The sequence below is a fragment of the Acipenser ruthenus genome, chromosome 7, assembly GCF_902713425.1.
Source record: "Acipenser ruthenus chromosome 7, fAciRut3.2 maternal haplotype, whole genome shotgun sequence".
NCBI lineage: Eukaryota > Metazoa > Chordata > Actinopteri > Acipenseriformes > Acipenseridae > Acipenser > Acipenser ruthenus.
This window is the reverse complement of record NC_081195.1, coordinates 58,219,951-58,240,533: the sequence shown is the minus strand read 5'-3', so window position 1 is coordinate 58,240,533 and position 20,583 is coordinate 58,219,951. Positions and strand designations below refer to the sequence as shown.

Below are 20,583 nucleotides of genomic sequence, written 5' to 3'. Positions count from 1 at the left end.
AAATCAATGTAATTAAGCCTACATTGTTGGATAATATGATTGTTTTACACATAGTCAAATAGCCCAGCTTTGTTTTTCTCTACATACAATCTATTTAGACTAATATCTCTGAGCTGAGTATCGCTATAGAACCACACAAGGGAAACTTTAACACTGTTTTTTGTTCCAGTCCACAGACAGGCCTCCGCTTTTTGATTTTTTTTTCTTCACTGACCTTTTACTTCCTTAACTTTAAAAAAAAATTATCTTCCTTGCTGGTGCATGTTCTATCACATGTGGACATGTTATTTCTTTATTTAATATTACTAATTAGACGCATAGATAGAAACAAAATAAAATAAACAGCATCTAATGAAATGGCCTTATACTTCCTCTAATCCAATGGGTAACTTTTAAACCTATTACTTCAAACATTGTTATGTTTGATTTTGAATGTGGACACCTGATTGAAACTAAGGTCTTATCCAAGGTTGAGGACTTACCCATAATCTCTAACTATTTTTGCAACCGTGCACTACGGGAGAGTTGACTGTACAAGAGTATATAGATTAATATTATATAATTATGGGAATACCTAACATAATATTTTATATTGATTTCGTGTGTTAATGAGCTCTACTTTCTCCATGCGTATGTAGCCTTCTTAGAATTTCCACCATTGCCATAATAGACAGATGTGAACAATGTGTTACTCACCTGACAAGATGATGAATGGTTTTGTAGGAAAATCAATTTTAAAAGCTTGATTGTTTTCCTATTTACAGCATATAACAAACAATTACAGTAGTGGTATGTGTTATACAGAAGCTCATATAATTGTTTATTACTTTGTTTACCTTTCAAGCAGCTTTATAGAGTACATAAATACTGAATTGTAACAATCAAATGATAGAGAGTTTTTAATGAAATATGACATTGATAGCCGGTAATAATGTCAAAAAGGCTCAATTTCTGACTTTTTTCTGCATTCTCACTTTGTCACCTAATTGGAAGTAATTATTGAAAGCAAAACCCTTTCCCTCTCAGAAACATACATGACAGCAAAAAGTTTCAGGTAATTTATGAAGCTTAAAATTAATTCTGTGTTTATCATAGATCTGAAGCACTTAATTCTACAAGCTGAATGCTGTTTATTTACCTCCCGCCCCAGAACACCTAGAGGACTGGTTCCCCATGGCTTTATCCTGACTGGGAACCTAAAACGCTTGAAAGAGCTGACGTCAGGGTAGTCTACATTCTCAATAACCCCTAACAGCAACATTCATTTAATTAAGTACAGTAGAACCTCCAGCCTGGGGAACATTGCTGATGGTTTCTGTACCTGTATGTATTGCAGCACTACTGAAACCATCTCATGGCACAAAGTTTGGGAACCACTGAGATTAAATACTGTCATATTTTTGGTACTAAAAGCTATTTTGTAGTCAGGTTGTAAACTGAGAATTTAAATATGTAGAACACATACAATACACAGCATGAGCTATTTATTGAAAGAAGGCAGTGGTAGACTATATTCTTCACTGTAAAGCTTTGTGGTTACAGCTGTCAAACCAATCGTCACTTTAGCAAATGGCTTATATAACCAGGCTAATTAAGCGTTAGATTTTAATGACAGACCAAGAGTCTGCTAGATGTGACCTAGAAAAAGTCACATACCATTAAATAACAAATCAATATTTAATTCTTTATACTACTTTATCCTAAATAAAACAAAATCCTTTAAAAAAGCACCAGTCTGTCACATGATCTGCAAACTATTTATTAAACATAACATGAAGCGCCATACTATGGCAAGTAGCAAAAACGAAATCATACTGCAGTTTACATACACAATCCTGTTGTAACTAGTAACCTAAACAAGTAACATTTAGTTAATTTTCAAGGTACATTTGGCAGATTACAAATACTATTAGTTTCACCTTTATAAAAGGTACATAATAGAACATGTAACCTAGAAATTCTAGTGTCTAACAATGGCCTTTTAATAATCAAAAAATGAAGCAGTAGCTGCTGTTTAAGCCCACTAGCAGATAAAGGGTTATATACAGAAACATGTTGTTATAAAACAGTATTTCTGTCAGAGATACAGTAAAGAAACATTAGTGTACAGCAAATATTGATGAATTCAAATTGCTGAATGACAAACTGCCCTATAATCATTTGCATAATGTCAGGGGAGACAAGCATTTATTATAGCAACTATTATTATAGCACCACTGATGCGACATACGTGGATACCATATATTGCAAAGTTTGCACGAAATACAATGACAAGCTGAGTGCTTTGAGAAATGTTAATGACCCGTTTATAAGGGGGATAAGAAGGACAGCTCTGAAGGATGGTGTTGGAAAACACTCTAAATTGGAAGCACATACAATATTTGGGCCCAGGAGTTAGAAAACAAACCAAACTCTGTCTCTTTTGAGGACAACACCATTAGGCTGCGCATGACACTATGGAGAAATCAAAAGACAGGCAACGTGTGTCGCCTTTGATAGATTTAACATACACTCTTGCAAAGGAAGAATTTCCATTTGAAAAATTACAGTAGCCAAGGATGTAAAAAACATAATGGGGTATGTATAACATTATTTATTTTTTTTATATTAAATATACAGCATTTATTAAAACAAGTATCAAAAAACAAATGTTGATAGTCTGATTGTAATGTAACTCATATGGTGTTAATGTAAATAATTCAGCTAAAACAACTCGAGTAAATGCTGTTAATACCAGGAGAGGAAATGCGCTCAGCTGACATTGTATAGAGCTAAAATAACACTGTTACAAAATGTGTAAATAACTGTGTCACTATAAATGACTGCAGTGAACACATTAAACAAAATTAAAAAGGACTTATTTGTTGTTTTATATAAAAGCTATTATTCATTACAGTTTATCTACATACTGTGCTTGTGTTGCTGTGACTGGTACACATGAAAACTGCTATTTTCATCCATGCTCTATTGTTTTAAAAAAGTTTATTTTTAGATGAAACATACACTGTCTGGTAATTTTATACTGACCTGTCTACCCGATTGGATTTGAAATAACCTGGGATGAAGCATGTTTTCCTGGTATATGCCGAGTCCCTTGATTTACTCAGGAAGGCTGAACAAATGACAGGTTTACTTAACCATGATGTCGATGGCTAATGTCAGGACGATAATGCACCCATCCACCATGCCAGATGTGTGGGCAAATGGTTTGAGGAGCATGACAGAGGTAGCAAGCATTTTCCATTGCAAGCACATTCCCAGGATCTCAATCCAATTGAGCATATTTGAAAATGTGATCTACATATTTGTCATCATAATCCTCTGTCCATCTCTGCACCAATTGTTTGAAATAGTAAAGACTGAATGGATTAACATCCCTAACAATACCTTCAAGCACCTTGTGTAGTCTATGCCACAACATGTCAAGGCACACAGTAGCCCAACCCAGTATTAGGTTCAGGTCCTAAAAAAGTGTCCAGGCAGTGTAATTTGACAGTATCAAAAGCATAAAACAGATATGGAACAACAGATTCCTTCCCTGCACCCAAATTGTATCTTCCCTGTACCCTTCCTCCTTATTAAAGACATGCAGTGTTATCAAAATAGCAATCTATAATGATGCAAATCACTGCCTGAATCATCCAAGAGTCTTGCATACCTCTAAACTGAACTGAACTGTGTACACATGTAACCTTGACGCCTTTTGTACTGTACTACATCCCTTTAAATTTAACTTTCTTGACATTCCAATTATTGTAATATGACCTGTCATTTCAAGAGACAACAGTCAGATGCATCCCTGAGACCTACAGATACATTCAGAAGCCTCAAAACATAGCAAGTAAACACCACTGATGAGTAGAGAGCAGCAATCGGCATGAAACGGTAGCCTCTGCCTTATTAGTAAAGACTGACCCTACAAATGAGTCGGTTTCAGCTCCGAGGCCTGACATACTGAAAGGGAGAATTAGAATCTGATGCACCAGAGGGTGCTATGTGTTGTTGAAGGAGACGCGTATATGCTTTGCTTCACTATAGGGACACTACATTTCCATTATACGCAGGTAACACTATACAGTGCTACAAGGAAAAATGCAATACAATCATAAACTACCCATATACATACATCTCGATTTAACAAGCAATTAAACAATAAATCTGTACTAATTACGCTCCGAGCACCTTACATAATATAGAGTCTCACCGTTTTTTTTTAAAGGAAAAAAAAGTCAGTTTCACTTACCTTATGCAAACATTGCATTTAATACAAAATAAAAAGGATTACAGGGCCTTGCTGTAACCATGGAAATGTTGCTATCTGTGTGCATTTCTGTAGAATACAAAAAGAATGATACATTTAAGTGACTAACACAGGCACTCACTGCAACCTGAGGGGGAGAATGTTAGTTTGAGGAGTTGCCATGGAAACCATACTGTAGAACCACGAGGGAAGAATGGGATTTATTAAAAAAAAAAAAAGGAAACCTAGCACCTACGGAGCTGCCAGGGAAACTCCCACGCCATCAAGTCTTTGCCAAGTGGTTTAAAAACCAATCCCCAACAACACAGCAAGCCTCCACGCAATCTGCAAAGCATGGCGCTGCCTCTGACAGTGGAGGACTGTGGGAGCAGGTCCAAACTGGCCATGTAGAAAAGTGGTCAGTAGGATTGCCATTGGATCTGCTCTGCAGTGATAGGAAGTGCATTACATTTAATGACAATTGAAATTGATTAATCACTTCAGTTATTTTAGAGGGTTATATATATATTATATATATTATATATAATATATATATATATATATATATATATATATATATTGTGAGCCAGCTCACAAGTTTAACACCAGGAGTTAACGGGCCAACAGGCTGCAGGTGTGGTTAGGTAGGCAATTTTGGCTTGACTATTGTTAGACTATCATTGGCCTTAATTGGCCCACACCTGTAGCCTGTAACAGCCAAATGCCTGGCTGGTAAAAGGGAGCATGTGCCGGCAGTCTGGTGGGCTGTTTGTTTTGTTTTCCTGCCTGAGAACCTCTGGGGCTTATCTACCACAAGACTGGAATAGAAGAACAGGAATCAGTGCTGGATAACGTTGTGGTCCTTTGCCTCTGCAACTCCCTGTTCTCTACAGGGGCTACGGGGAACGGCCGGTCCGCTGCTGGGATCCATGAAAGACTGGACTGCAGAGTACGGGTAGAAGAAGCCCAAACCCCCGGTGGAATGACCTATTCACCAACTGGACGTGGTTATTGGTCCAGTTGGTTTACGTCGGCATTTTTGTTTTGGTGGTTTTGTTTTGTTTGAACTCTTGTTTGAACTGTTTACTTTTGTTATGGACACGGCTCGATAACGCAGCCGACATTGCAGTATAGGAGGAAGCCTTATAAAATACTGAAATAAAAACGTGCTTTGTTTTGGAAACTCCTGTCTGTTTTCTCTGTGTGCACCCACCCGCTCACAAGTGGTACCAGAAGTGGGGCCCCTGCCAAAAACTAAGTCTGGATTTGAACATGTGTTAGTGGTAGTAGATTATGCCACTCGGTACCCCGAGGTGGTGGCACTGAGAAATACCTCGGCCAAAGTTATAGCCCAGTCATTGCTGCATATCTTTTGTAGGGTGGGGTTACCTAAGGAGGTCCTGACCGACCAGGGTACCCCTTTTATGTCACTGGTCTTCAAAGAGCTCTGCGCGCTCCTGAAGGTTAAAACCCTGCGCACTTCCATTTACCATCCACAGACGGATGGGCTGGTGGAACGTTTCAATAAAACACTAAAACAGATGTTGCGAAGGGTCACTATTAACCAGCCCCGCGAGTGGGATGTATTTTTACCGTACCTGATGTTCGCATATCGCGAAGTTCCACAGGCGTCCACCGGGTTTAGCCCATTTGAACTTTTGTTTGGACGACAACCCCGGGGCCTTCTTGATGTATTGCGGGAAGCATGGGAGGCAGAACCAGCCCGGGGCCGAGCGGTTCCTGAGTACATTACGCTACTCCAGAATAGGCTAGCAGAGATGGCGGACCTGGTGTCCAGCAATCTCCAGGAGGTCCAGGGAGTACAGCAGCGCCAGTATAACCAAGGGGCTCGAGTCCGAGAGTTTCAGGTGGGGGATAGGGTAATGGTGCTTGTCCCATCCGACCCCCATAAGTTTTTAGCCCAGTGGAGAGGACCCGTAGAAATTATAGAGAAAATGGGCCCGGTTAACTACAAGGTACACCAACCAGGGAGGCGGAAGACCCACCAGATTTATCATATTAATTTGTTGAAGCCCTGGAAAGACCGGGATTGTTTTTTTTTCAGGCAGCCGGACCTAGAAGGGAGGGAGAATCGACCAGGGAGTTCCCTGACAGTAGCTATGGGCAGTCAGCTGAGTAAGCAACAGCAAGCCGAGTTAGACCGACTTATCCAGGGAAATGGAGCAGTCTTCTCAGACCTCCCAGGGTCCACACACCTTACACAACACCAAATCGAAACCGAACCAGGAGTTAAAGTACAGCAAAGATACATTAGGGTGCCAGAGGCTAGAAGGGAAGTCATGCGTGAGGAGGTACGTAAAATGTTGGAGTTGGGGGTTATCCGGGAGTCACGCAGTGAGTGGTGTAGCCCGGTGGTTATGGTGGCTAAACCAGACGGGTCAATTCGATTCTGTATAGATTTCAGGAAATTAAATACTGTGTCTAAGTTTGATGCTTATCCTATGCCCAGGGTAGATGAGTTACTGGAGCGGTTGGGAACTGCCAAATATATCTCCACCCTGGATTTAACTAAAGGATACTGGCAGGTGCCGTTGACCCCGAGCTCCTGCGAAAAGACAGCTTTTGCCACCCCAGATGGCTTGTTTGAATTTGTGGTTCTGCCTTTTGGTCTACACGGGGCACCCGCAACTTTCCAGAGGTTAATGGATCAGGTACTACGTCCTCACACCTCCTATGCCGGGGCGTATTTAGATGATGTTGTTATATTCAGTGATGACTGGCGGACCCACTTACAAAGACTGCAGGCAGTGCTAGACTCAATCAGGGAGGCGGGTTTAACTGCGAATCCAAAGAAGTGCAGGTTAGCCTTCTCCGAGACCCAATATCTAGGATATACTATGGGGCAGGGGTGGTTGAAGCCCCAGGAAAAAAAGGTGGAGGTCCTTCGCAATTACCCTCGTCCAAAAACCCAGAAACAGGTTAGGGCATTCTTGGGACTGGCGGGGTATTATAGGAGGTTTATCCCGCAGTTCTCCACTCGTGCTACACCCCTCACAGAGCTCACAAAAGGGAGAAGGAATCAACCTATTTTCTGGTCAGACCAATGTGAAGCGGCGTTTCAGGATTTAAAACAGGCTTTGTCCTCTAGCCCCGTGTTGCGTAACCCAGATTTTTCTAAGCCATTTGTTTTACAGACTGATGCGTCAGATGTCGGCTTGGGTGCGGTTTTAGCGCAAGAAGTTGGGGGTGAGGAGCATCCGATTATGTACTTAAGTAGGAAGCTCCTTCCCCGAGAGCGTAATTATGCCACTATTGAAAAAGAGTGCTTGGCCATAAGATGGGCCGTGGAAAGTCTTAGGTATTACTTGTGGGGCCGCCGTTTCACACTCGTCACCGACCATTCCCCTATTAAGTGGCTGTATAGCCAGAAGGATAGCAACCCACGTCTTACACGCTGGTTCTTGACCCTCCAGCCTTACTGTTTCGATATAAAACACCGGGCTGGTAAGGAACATGTAAATGCTGATGTGCTATCAAGGCTGCATGATGACTCTGTTTTCTTTTCCAGGGATATGCAGCTGCAAAGGGGGAGGGAATGTGAGCCAGCTCACAAGTTTAACACCAGGAGTTAACGGGCCAACAGGCTGCAGGTGTGGTTAGGTAGGCAATTTTGGCTTGACTATTGTTAGACTATCATTGGCCTTAATTGGCCCACACCTGTAGCCTGTAACAGCCAAATGCCTGGCTGGTAAAAGGGAGCATGTGCCGGCAGTCTGGTGGGCTGTTTGTTTTGTTTTCCTGCCTGAGAACCTCTGGGGCTTATCTACCACAAGACTGGAATAGAAGAACAGGAATCAGTGCTGGATAACGTTGTGGTCCTTTGCCTCTGCAACTCCCTGTTCTCTACAGGGGCTACGGGGAACGGCCGGTCCGCTGCTGGGATCCATGAAAGACTGGACTGCAGAGTACGGGTAGAAGAAGCCCAAACCCCCGGTGGAATGACCTATTCACCAACTGGACGTGGTTATTGGTCCAGTTGGTTTACGTCGGCATTTTTGTTTTGGTGGTTTTGTTTTGTTTGAACTCTTGTTTGAACTGTTTACTTTTGTTATGGACACGGCTCGATAACGCAGCCGACATTGCAGTATAGGAGGAAGCCTTATAAAATACTGAAATAAAAACGTGCTTTGTTTTGGAAACTCCTGTCTGTTTTCTCTGTGTGCACCCACCCGCTCACAATATATATATATATATATATATATATTATATATATATATATATATATATATATAAATCGGATTGGCTAAAAAACGTGTCTTGAGCTTTAAAGTGCACAATATCTAGGGAAGTATTGGATCTATTCAATTGATATTCACAGTGGTGGATCTAAATACCACCACTCATTAAATCAGGGGTGTCCAATCCTGGTCCTGGAGGGCTGGTGTCCCTCCTGGTTTTTGTGTCCTAAATTACTTAATTGGACCAATTATTACCAATTATTGTTCTAATTAAGTAATTTAGGGCAGAGTTGGGACAAAAACCAGGAGGGACACTGGCCCTCCAGGACTAGGATTAGACACCCCTGCATTAAATCATTAATAGCAAGTAGCTTCAAAAGTCATTACATTTTTTTTTTTTACATGTCCCTGTCTATTTATATACCAGTCTTCAATCTTTATGGGTAATTTAGCAAACAGTTATCACATTTCTGTATTGCATTATTTAAACAATGGGACTACAGAAAATGCAAGGAAGTCTGTGCTATCAGAGGCATACAGGAAACACCTTGCTGAAGCCAGGATGCGTTTCCCTTAATTACAAAAAACAGACCTGGGGCCATTGCATCTCTCAGGAACCTATGGCTCACTGGAGAGGGGACACCTCCCTGCTCTCCGAGATAAGAACAATGTTTATTTAAGACTGAAAGAAGCGTGTCACAGTAGACCTGCAAAATTACACTGCTGGCAAAACGTGTTTATTATTTAATCATTTTTAACCAAAGCAACTTCCAGAACATTAAACAAAATATATAAATTATATAAATTACAGGCAATAAAAATGCAAAACAAACTCATATATACCATGTCTACAAAATAATTGTAAATAAATAAAATTAAAAAAGATATATAAATATTGAATAAGTGGCTTTTGAGATGACATCGAAAAGCAGTAAAAGACTGAACAGTCCTGAGGATAACCGGTAGCTGGTTCCACCACAGGGGGATGAGGGAAGAGAAGGAGCGATCAAGGGAGGAAGGAGAGTGAAGAGAAAGCGTAACAAGTCAGCCTGTAGAGGTTGAGCGGAGAGGGCAAGAGGGAATATAAGCATACAGACCAGCACTACTCTAATGTTCCTCATTATATTGCACTAGCTATCTAGTTATCTTGGCAAAAGATGAATCGGAAGCAATTGGATTACTGGTTTATTTTTTTTTTATTTTCTTATTATTCAAAAGTATATTTCCATGTCCAAGCCATGTTTTGTGTGGGGACGCTGTGGAATTCATATGTGGAAGTCCGTACATTTCAAGTATTTAAAGTCTATGATTTGTCAAATTGATTCCTGTCTGTAAATGCAATGTACAACAATAATAATGCATTTTTCTGGTGAAATAATAACAGAAAAAAATAACAATATAATGCATTTAAACTGAAATTGCTACTTGGATAGAATCAGTGTTCTGTGAAGTACAGTATATAGTATGACTTATGTTTAGTAGTACTTGAGCAATAAAGAACACTGGGGTGTACATACAGTACGTTTTGAAGATTGCGAAAAGGACTGTGAGACTAGACGGCCGATCGATTTCAATCAATAGTTTTCACAGTCCTCAAATTGCATGTAATATACACCCCATTGTTATTTATTGCTAGTTAATCATTTGAACTTCAGCTACACAGAAATACCTGTCAAAAAACACACACATCGAGGCACTGATTTATTTATTGGGCAGGTAATATGTCAGTTAGCGTCGGTGGACTACAACAGGTAATGTATGATCAAGTAGAGCAGGGATCTCCAATCCTGGTCCTGGAGGGCCGGTGTCCCTCCTGATTGTAATGTATGATCAAGTAGAGCAGGGGTCTCCAATCCTGGTCCTGGAGGGCCGGTGTCCCTCCTGATTATAATGTATGATCAAGTAGAGCAGGGGTCTCCAATCCTGGTCCTGGAGGGCCGGTGTCCCTCCTGGTTGTAATGTATGATTAAGTAGTGCAGGGATCTCCAATCCTGGTCCTTGAGGGCCGGTGTCCCTCCTGGTTGTAATGTATGATCAAGTAGAGCAGGGATCTCCAATCCTGGTCCTGGAGGGCCGGTGTCCTGGTCTTTCTTTTGTTTGTTCCTGTTCTTGAATACCAGCGTGGAGAGCCAGGGAGAGTGGTTGCGTGTATACCTGGGTTCTGTGTGTGTTAACGGTACGTACTCATTTAGGGGATTTTAATCCCACCACAGTATATTGCCCAGTTGATTTATGACCCATGATGTGTGATTAAGTCAGAAATAAGTTTAAAAAAATAAAATTATGCGATACAGACAACATAGGTAACGTAATAAGTTTATTTTAAACTTTGCATAGTGTTCTACACTTTAATCTGACGTGTTTAGGGTGTCTCATTATAACTAAAATCACTTTGCAGAGTTTGAGCAGCCAGACTGCATGAGAGGGCGTCTCTTATAATTCTAAGAACTCCTACACAAAATGTATTAACTGATAGAATCATCTGTTCCAGCTGAAACCACAGAGCAGCATTCATACAGGAACCTGGCACTATAAGTAACTGGTTAATTCAATGAAATCAATACAGTCAACTGTATCTTACTTTTACTGATCGGTTCCATAAGTCTGGATAAAGGCATATCCCCATGTAATACAGTCCAGTTGTGCTCAGGCAGTTACCATAGTTATATATGATGTAATCTCTGATAACACTTTGATCTACATCAGCTCTACACTACAAAGAAGGAAGCTGTGCTTTGAAAGTTCCACTAGAGGCTGTCAGTGAGATGGATCATCTAAATCAATTTTAACACTTAAACTGCCAGCTATTCAAACATGTCTTTTGCCAATTAAAAAAATCTAAAAGCTGGATGAAGAAAATGCATAAAGGCAATAAATGACAGGACTTCTCAATGTGCTGCCCCCATCCTGAAAGTTATCAGAGTGGAACTGAGGAGGTAAAAATTAGTGGGCAGAAAATGCAGCTATTAAATATACAAGAACTATTCCACTGGTAATGGTCATGTACAACACTTATGATTCATTGACACATTCTGAAATAACACTATAATATAAACCCTGCTGCATAATACTGTGCAACCAAAGGAATATACCAACACTGTGGTAATCTTGAAGACATTAAAAACCTAAAGCAGAACTTATGCAAAGCCAATAACTTTTAACCTGCTTCAGCTTTGAGAAAATGCAATGCAATCCAATTATTCCCAATGTACATATAATAACATGCATTACACATAGCTACAGCAGCTAAAGAGATACAGTACTGAACTCCATTTAAATTACATGTTAGGAAAAGATTTATAGCTAGTTCTAAATGCACACTGAGACATTCTGAAATCATAACTTATTTTATTTGATCTGTCTTCCCACCTGTCTACAATAATACATGCTACCGTTGGCTTAAAAAAAAAAAAAAAAAAAAAGATACTGACAGACTCTACAGTAAAGACTCTACCAAGGGGGTATAAAATAGGAGTTGCTCTCCCGCTTCTTAGTAATAAGAGATACAAAAGCATCACAGTTCTAGTTGCTATACTGCCTTATCACATATCAAAAAGTTCAAACACTGCTGACATGCATAGTTTATATCATTATACAAATCAAATAAATCACTGTCTACACATGATAAGGAGTACATTGTAATCATTAAAGACCTCAAACATTATTCAAGTCACTCTTCTGTCATGCATAGAATCCAGAATCTAGAATCTAGTCTTTTGTCAATGTTCCTTGAAAACACCACACAATCTGTATGCTTGCATAGCAAAAACAAATCCAGGGCCTTGCCACATAGAAAAGCAAGCTCTTCCCAAGGTTACCCATTACGGACATCTATTCAGCACATCAACAACCAAGGATTACTTCTTAAATGAGCTCTTTACCAGCAGTTCTTTGGGTTGCTATGACTACATGGCTCTGCAGAGACCACAAAAAAAAGAAACATCCAATGTTCCCTATTCATTTCCTCATAAAAATCTAATCTATGTACTTGCTTATTCATATAAATCTGCTCTAATGCATCTTTAATGCATCTTTACGTTGATCTTTACATATGAATGCTTATAACAGACTGCACAATAAGAAATGTAAAAGTCTGAACCAGTCTCTGTTGTTGTCCCATGTTAAATAAATATGCTTTATGTAACAAAGGGGGGTATAGATTGTACCAGTCTGTTAAGTATGCATTAAACAGAACATTTAAGGAGTTAGTGTATGTAGAGGAACTGCAGTACCGGTATTACAGCTCTGGCATTCCTTAAATTCGTAAAGTTGCCTCTTATAAAGGTTGGTACAATACACTGTTCTCCACAGTATATTTCTCCCCAGGTCTCCTGCATACTTTTCTTATTTTCATCACTCCACTACCAGAAGGTTACATACTGTATATGGTTTGCTCCTCTGAAATTCCTCTTCTTCCTCCTATTTCTTACAAATGAATGGCTCCATTCTTGCATTCCTGCCATTCAGAGTCATGCATGTTCTTCCTAACTGTGGATTGAGAGCTGCTTCCCTGGGGGATATAGTGGATGTCACACTTTAGCGTTTTCCTTAGCCTGCAGAACTGATTGAGTGCATCATGATCTGTCACACTGTCTCTCTATATGTCGCACTTTTTAACCTAGAGAAACGCTTGTCCAACTGTGAGGAAATGTTGTTTAAGGCACAATATTGGACAGTGATGCCAAAAAAATAAATGTAGAAACTACAGTAGTGAAACAGTGCTTTATTATTTTTGACCTTTTTTCATCTAAAATCAGACACGATTTTACAGACATGCACTTTAAAAACTGGTTAGTTACTCTTTATAAATTATTGACCCCACATAAGAAAAACAGCGGTGCTGACTTCTGTGTCAAATGAGATTTAATTCTGCACAAACAACATTTGCATTGTATAACTACAATGCCAGACTGATTGGTAATCAGTTTCACTCAATGGAAACCATACTGCATGCCTGCAAACAAAGTTGAAAGTTAAATACATGTTTATTTGTTCTGCCCAGGAAACAATAGTAGTGTATATTTTGAGCTAACCGAATAACTTAATTTACAGTCAAACATTCCAGGCTAGCTTCATAGACCTTGAATGTATTTTTCTCAAGCGTTTTGATTTTATTCAGTATTCATTTGTATATATGATTAAACCAATTGGCTACTTCCAATCTCCTGCCAGACTATAACAATTTAGAGTAAATTATCTTTCTGAAAAAGCATAAATGAAAAAAAAAGATTTGCAGAAATGCCATCTTTCACTCATTTGGAGGAACTTCTTTGGGTCACTTTTAAAAGGTCTCTCATAAAATACAGGAAATGACAAAGCATTTAAATTGAGTATTCCCAAATCTTACTCATTTTGATGCTCTTTGGCTGATAGCTGGAAACAATATTGAATGGAAAAAAAGGGTTTGAGGTAACTAGTTCTAAAACCCCATTTGCTTGCTACCTATTTTAGCTTCATCCAAAAAGTCATTTTCAATAACTTTTGATTATGGCAGCCTTTACAATTAATATAAAATATGCAACTATAATATTTGCAGTAACAAAAAGTGACATTGGAAATCCATACTGGTAAAATTAATCACATTCACAAACCATTATTACCACATGCAGGATTTTCAAGGGACTCTTCACCTTGGGAAATATTAATTTGGATAATCCAATTTACCACAGATGTTTAATAAACCCCAGAGTCCAGTATGCAAGCTCATTCCATGTTACTGCTTTACTATCACTGGTAATAATAATAATTAATATAAGGGAAAAGACTTAAACCTTTTTTTTTTTATTACATTCAGAATCGACTAAGAAATCGGCTACAAAAAAAAATAAAAATGAAAGCTGCTGGTGTAAAACCCGAAGACAACATATTATTTTTCTTTTTCATAGTTATTTTTTCAAGACAATATTTTATAGATTTTAGAACAACGTTTAGATCACCCATCTGTGTATGTCCGATTAGGCTTAGGTATAGATGTTAACATCAGTTCTTATAAAGCAAACTTCAATGTCACTGCTTTATGTGGTACACCAAGGGAGCTTCATTAATATGCAGAACTGCAAGCTGCTACCACAGCTACCCTGCCATCTCAATATAAAGGCACAGTTGCTCAAGCCAATTAAACCTCACCAATGTGAATAATCATTTAATTCTACAAAAAATAAAAAAAATAAGTTAGTTCACTGTAAATCAAGAGAAGGTATTGATTTATTTTTATGACATTTCTGAAAGATTATATTCATTTTGTTAGCCAAAATATGAAGAAGCTTGAGTTCCCTTTTTGCAACCTTGGCACACGGTCTGTGATTTATAGCCAGGTTAAACATATACTTCAATTTAATGCAATCACATGTTGTTTCAGCAGACTTTCTTCACATTCCCAGCAAGAGTGCAGATTTTAAGACACCCAAATCCTGCTGAAGATGTCACATCCTGCTCTGGTGTCATTTGTTTTCCAGTGCCAGGATAAATGGATACAAAAAAAAATTAGGAGTGTTATTGCATTTCTGCTGTTACTATTTTTAGCCTATTTATTTGTACATGTAGCAGATCAATAGAGAGATTTGTAATTAGCATTTGTATTAAATTGTCTGACACCACTGGGGTAAAACCAATCAAACCACTTCAGCAATCTGTGGGGGTTGCACACTAACCAATGTAAGGGCAGACTTCAAAGACCCCCAAGGAAATAAAGTCTAACTTTCCCTAGGTACCCTCTGTGGGCAGGGTTGACAAACACAGTAAAAAAATAAATCAGAACAATGTAACCTACAGGAAAGGGAAGTTATGCATTCGGGACCTTAAAGTATTTGAAATTAAGCCAAGCCCATGGAGACATCTTCTTATCCATTGCTTGACTTATTCCGTTACAATTTTCCTATAATGACCACGCTTTAACATTACAGTAGGAACTAATTAACAAGATGAATGATTTGTTTACCCAACACACAGGTTAGGCAAAGTTCTTTCAAGGTACTTCTGAATGCTGGACAAAATCCTAGTAAAAAGAGCTGTTTCCAGTGAATATGTTACAGATAGATATATTATAAAACATTCCCCAGTATGTTTTTTGAGAAAAGTAAACTATTGAATTCCTGAAAAAACAAATCCAAGCCATGCCTGATAAGTGACTGACTGGTATGTCAAATAATTAGTCCCACCAGCAATCTCCTTATTAAGCATCTCTCTGAAGGGAAAAATACCCTTGACCCGAGACCCAATATACCTGCCATACTGAGGACGTGTGACTTTTTAAGTTTCTTACATAAAGAGACTGTGCTGTTTAAGTTACTGAGTTAATAGTTGGTTAGATGCAGAGTTACACAGTGTTCTCTGATTTTCCATGACTATTGTTGGCCAGTAAAGTTAACCATTTCACTGCGACATTCTTTTGTGTGAATGTTGGCTTTCACAGATTTCCTTTAATTTTATGATTTTAGCAAAATGCCACCTGGTTAGAATAATGGCCATATCAACGGTTCTACCCATTCCCTTTACCACCCCATTTGCTTGAATGTCTATGCTTATTTAAAAAATAGACTTTGTTCCCATTTCCATTTCCAAATGTCTTGGTTTTATGCACCCCACCATACCAACATATGCTAATCTATATATATCTATATATATATATATATATCAAATTACCACGCAAAAATTGTTGTGATAACTTCTGAATAATAATTGTTTTTCAAAATAAAGTCTACAGCATTACAACTATATGTCATCCATATACATATCAGTAATTTAAAAATCATCGGGGCCACAGTGTGATGATATAATCTGTATCCCATAAGACACCGGTTGTTTTTTTACACTTTCCTATTACAAAAGTAACTGAATCATGTGGGTCACAAATGCTTCAGATTTGTAGGCTGCGTAAAGTGATCCTGCTTTGGCAAACGCAGGGTATTTACAAACTAGATTAGCAAGAGTAAAGTTTACCAGGAGTTTCTGAGGCAGAGGGGAGAATGTGGCCCGATGGCCATCTTATGAGGACTACCACTGCCTTACAACAATGTTTTACTCTGTCTGTGCTACTGTACCTTTACTACAATTTCCTTCCAAAATCGCTCCCAGAAAGACAAAAGACATTCTTACCAAAATAAGAAGTTTCACCTGAAGAGCTGGTCCCTTTTATTAAATTAAACTTCTATTAAACCAACTGTAAAATAACATTATATACTCAGTTCTTCTGGACAATGTTTTATCTGACCGAGTCCAGCCTTGCAATATAACAGTTCACACAACAGAACTCTCAGAAATCTGAAATCACCTGTGAGAGGTTTTGTGAATATTTCGAAATCATGGTTTATACAATAAAATTAATAGATTTTTCACTAACTTACCAGTTTTCCAGGAGACACATCACCAACTCTGGTGGTTCCTGTGGCATTCACTGATTTGTTCTCTTATGTGTTGCTCAGTCTCTAAACTTCTCTTGAGAAGGTCCAGGAAACTGTGAATCCTGCCTGGAACAGCCACACAACACCAGCAGCATATTAATAACTAGGGATCTGGAGAAGAGAGGAAACTACAAGAGGAAATGTACTCACATAGCCTTAAACAATCCTCCAATAACAACCATGAACACACTTTGCTGGTCTTTTACGGGCTGGGATGAAAAGGTTAATGTCTGTGTGCTTATTCCATGACTGATACACACTCAGTTATTTATAACCAAAACGTTTGGGAGGTGCCAGGAAACTGAAAGTTATGAAAAAAGTGATGATGTACTTCTATCTGTTAGGTAAGAAAGATATTGGTGTTGATTTTTAGAAAAAACAGGGCTGTGTTTATCTCACAAAATCAGATGTTTTATTTCTTGTGCACATTTTACTGATCTTCTAATATTATCAATCAACCTTTGCATTCTGTTTGTCAAACAAAAACAAATCTGTAAAAAACACTGAATCGCTGAGAATCTAAAACTACTAGTTTCTTTCAGTATTTCTACAGTTCCTGTTTTTAATGTACAAGAAGATGATGGTTTAAAATCCAGCCTACTGACAAAGTAAATGTATTTGAGTTGAAGTATACAGTACCTTATGGTTAACTGAAACTGCATTTAAATTAAATTGATACAATAGTAAAAGGTGATGCTGTGTGAGACAAGCCAAACCAAGCAGTTCACACGCTATTTTGCTAATGCATCTAAAGTGTGATGTAGAGGAGCCCCTAAGATAAGGGTAACGCCAATAGGGGTAAAGTCCATTGCCTATTCAATTCAGGACACTATTTACTGCTTTTGCGTGCCAAATATGTGATGTGATTGTTTGATGTTGTGTGTAACACACCACTAGACTGGGCATACACTCCCAAATGCATTTCATCAGCTCCACAGCTTTAAAAAAGGATCAGAACTTCTATTCCACCCATTGTGAATACTTCCCTTTTCATTCACATAGTACAAGTGTGAGGCTTGTTGTCTTTTCCTTTTCCACAAAATCATTAACTAAAACCAATTAAACAGACACCAGCGACAAGAGCTTAAATCCTCCTAATGAATTTCTACAGGAACTGCTACAACAGCTGAAAGATTTTTTACTCATTTTAAATAACCAGATGGAGTGTTGGTCTATTTCAGACATTTTAAGTCATGTTTGACAGCGCTTCTCATAAATTAGACTTGTTTACCTTGCAGCCATTCCAGCTGTTTGTAGAAAACTGATACAAAAATATATTAAATACTGTGTTATGAAACTCAAATTAACATGGTCTAAAACATTTCCCAGTATACCTCACGGAGTAAAAGGGGTTCATTTTGTACTTTGTAAATCAAAGTAAAAACAGTGTTTTAGGATAGAACTAGATAGAGATATAGATATCTCATACTTCCATCCAAAGTCATAATTTAATAATATGCATGAAGTTAAATGCAAGTCATATTTTGGGAATATACAGTAGTATACTGTATCAACTCCATATAAAGAGGGAATGGAATTGTGACAGATGACTTCTTTGTGTAAATGAAGTTGGTCTCGATTGCTTACAACACCAGAATTTTGTTATGTAAAAAAAAAAACATGTCTGAATTGTACTGCACTGCACAGCACAACGATCCAAAAGCTTTGAGTGATAAAACAAACCATTCTTGTCAGAAAGTCTTGGACAACCCTAGCTACAGCCAGTCTCATTCCTTTCAAAAGAGTATCAAAGGTTCTTTGGTAAATGTCATAAAGTACATTGCATCATAATTCCTGAACTCCAGATCCAGTACATTAATGTAGAGAACAGAAGCTTCCAATCACAGGAATCACATCTGAATTTCTGCTTCAAGATGTCAAACTATTTCCATGGAGCCTGTTTTCTAAATACTGTTGGCTACTTTTTCTGGACTTTGTCATACTTCCTCTCTGAGTGAGGCACTGGATTGAGCTAAAAGTCTCAGGATGTTTATCAGGAAATGTGGCTTCTGCAGATTACTGATTGTTAATAAGTTGCTGTGTTGCTCTTAACCTTATTAACCTCGCCATCATTTGAAAACAGTTCTCTTAAAAAGAACAAGCACTTCAGGATTACAAAAATATATAACTAAAACATGTTTAAATGGCACACAATGATGCCGAGATGGGAAGTAAATGGTAACGTGATAAACATTTACAGTGCAGACTATTTTGCGTTTATTTGTTTGAATAGACAGCGAATATGAGTGGTTTTAGTTATTTTGTAACAATGGTATTTTAAACTAGTAAGATAGCTGTGGTGGCTAATTATAAATTCTCCATAGCTTGGACTATATTTCCCAGGAGATGAGAATATGCTGGTAATGTAGATGCCGGTAATGTATACCGAAAGCTGTTTTTGTATTTATTGCTGTTGCCTGTGGCAGGGATGTGTGTGTTATGATGTGTTACTTGTTGCTCACAGTTATTAATGAACAGCACCAGGAATTGAATGAATATATTTAAGCATTCAAAATCCTAAAAGGTATAGACAATGTCGACCCAGGGGACTTTTTTGACCTGAAAAAAGAAACAAGGACTAGGGGTGACAAATGGAGATTAGATAAAGGGGTATTCAGAACAGAAAATAGTTTGACGTATTTTCAATAAAATGCACAGTACCTTTAAAAGTATAATACTTTTCCTTGTACTGACAGGATGCATTTGGCTTTAGATTCCTGATAATACGAATTACTAAGACATTTTTTGCTTGCCCCTTGAACTTTGTATTAACGAGAATTCACTCTATAAAAGTGTTATTTAATCAAAAAACAAACAATTAATGTAGTAACAGTAACAGTGCTAATATCCAATAGGTAACTGTGTGGATTTAAAAGCCTTTAATGATTAAAACAATTGAAAGAAAGGAGTGTTGACAAGCCTTGTTTTTTTTGTTTGTTTTTTTTACAAATACCACGTTTTCCATGGGTTTCTGATTGCATCAGATCAATTAAAGATCTTTTTAATCCTTTAATGGAAATGTCCGGTCTACTTTTTATGTTTTGAAGCAAATAGGCTTCATCACTGCCATTCTCATATCCATGTTGACATCTGGCACATTATTTGCCTTGTCCAGCGCTTCCTGCGTGAAACAAAAGCGAAATATCTAGATGGATTTATCTTTTAAATCATTGACAATTTGACTGCAATACCGTCTGCAGCGAATGTGCGTCTTGACCTTTAACTCGCAAGTATTTCTGGGGAAAATCGGTATTATTTCCTGCCCAACTCACGGGATAACTCGGGTGACTCGGAAAAGCATGGAAATGCCTCCTTTTTCACCAACTTGAGTTGTGAGTTGTCCATCAACTCAAGTTCTGGGAGAATTCAGGCCAATTCGAGCACACTCGAGTCGACTCGAGTTGGCTTTCCAAATGAATCATCCCAACCCGACCACGAACCGACAATTATTTACCCGACCCGACCTGATGTAAAATTCTTGTTATTAGACTCGGTTCCGACTCGGCCCGAAAAAACAGTGGAACACTTTTCCTTTCCCCAGCTTAGTATATGCACTGACTAGATACAGTATTAAAGCATTGTCAACCTGGAAATCTGGCTGAACTACAGACAGTGTTTATTCCATCATGAACCTACACAGAGGACTGTAAAATTAAATATATGTTTGTGTAAAAGATACAAAGATAAATACATTATCTGAAAATCAAATGAACTGAAGTACAGTCTCGTAAATGCTTGATCATAT

The 20,583-nt window shown here is 38.3% G+C and overlaps 1 protein-coding gene across 9 annotated transcripts in view; it reads right to left on the bottom strand.

The window, feature by feature from the left end:
- The window catches only part of LOC117415660 (SH3 and multiple ankyrin repeat domains protein 3), a 289,648-nt gene extending 272,716 nt beyond the window's left edge, over positions 1-16,932 (bottom strand). For 7 of the 9 annotated variants that reach the window (XR_004546440.3, XM_059027379.1, XM_034026268.3 and 4 more), the window contains exon 1: positions 16,782-16,932. The gene's annotated coding sequence lies outside the window, so the exon portion shown is untranslated. Of the gene's footprint in view, positions 1-4,243; positions 4,337-16,781 lie in introns of those variants that run through there. The other 2 variants (XM_059027381.1, XM_059027382.1) reach the window with 2 other exon arrangements.
- Between the last annotated feature and the right edge of the window lie 3,651 nt (positions 16,933-20,583).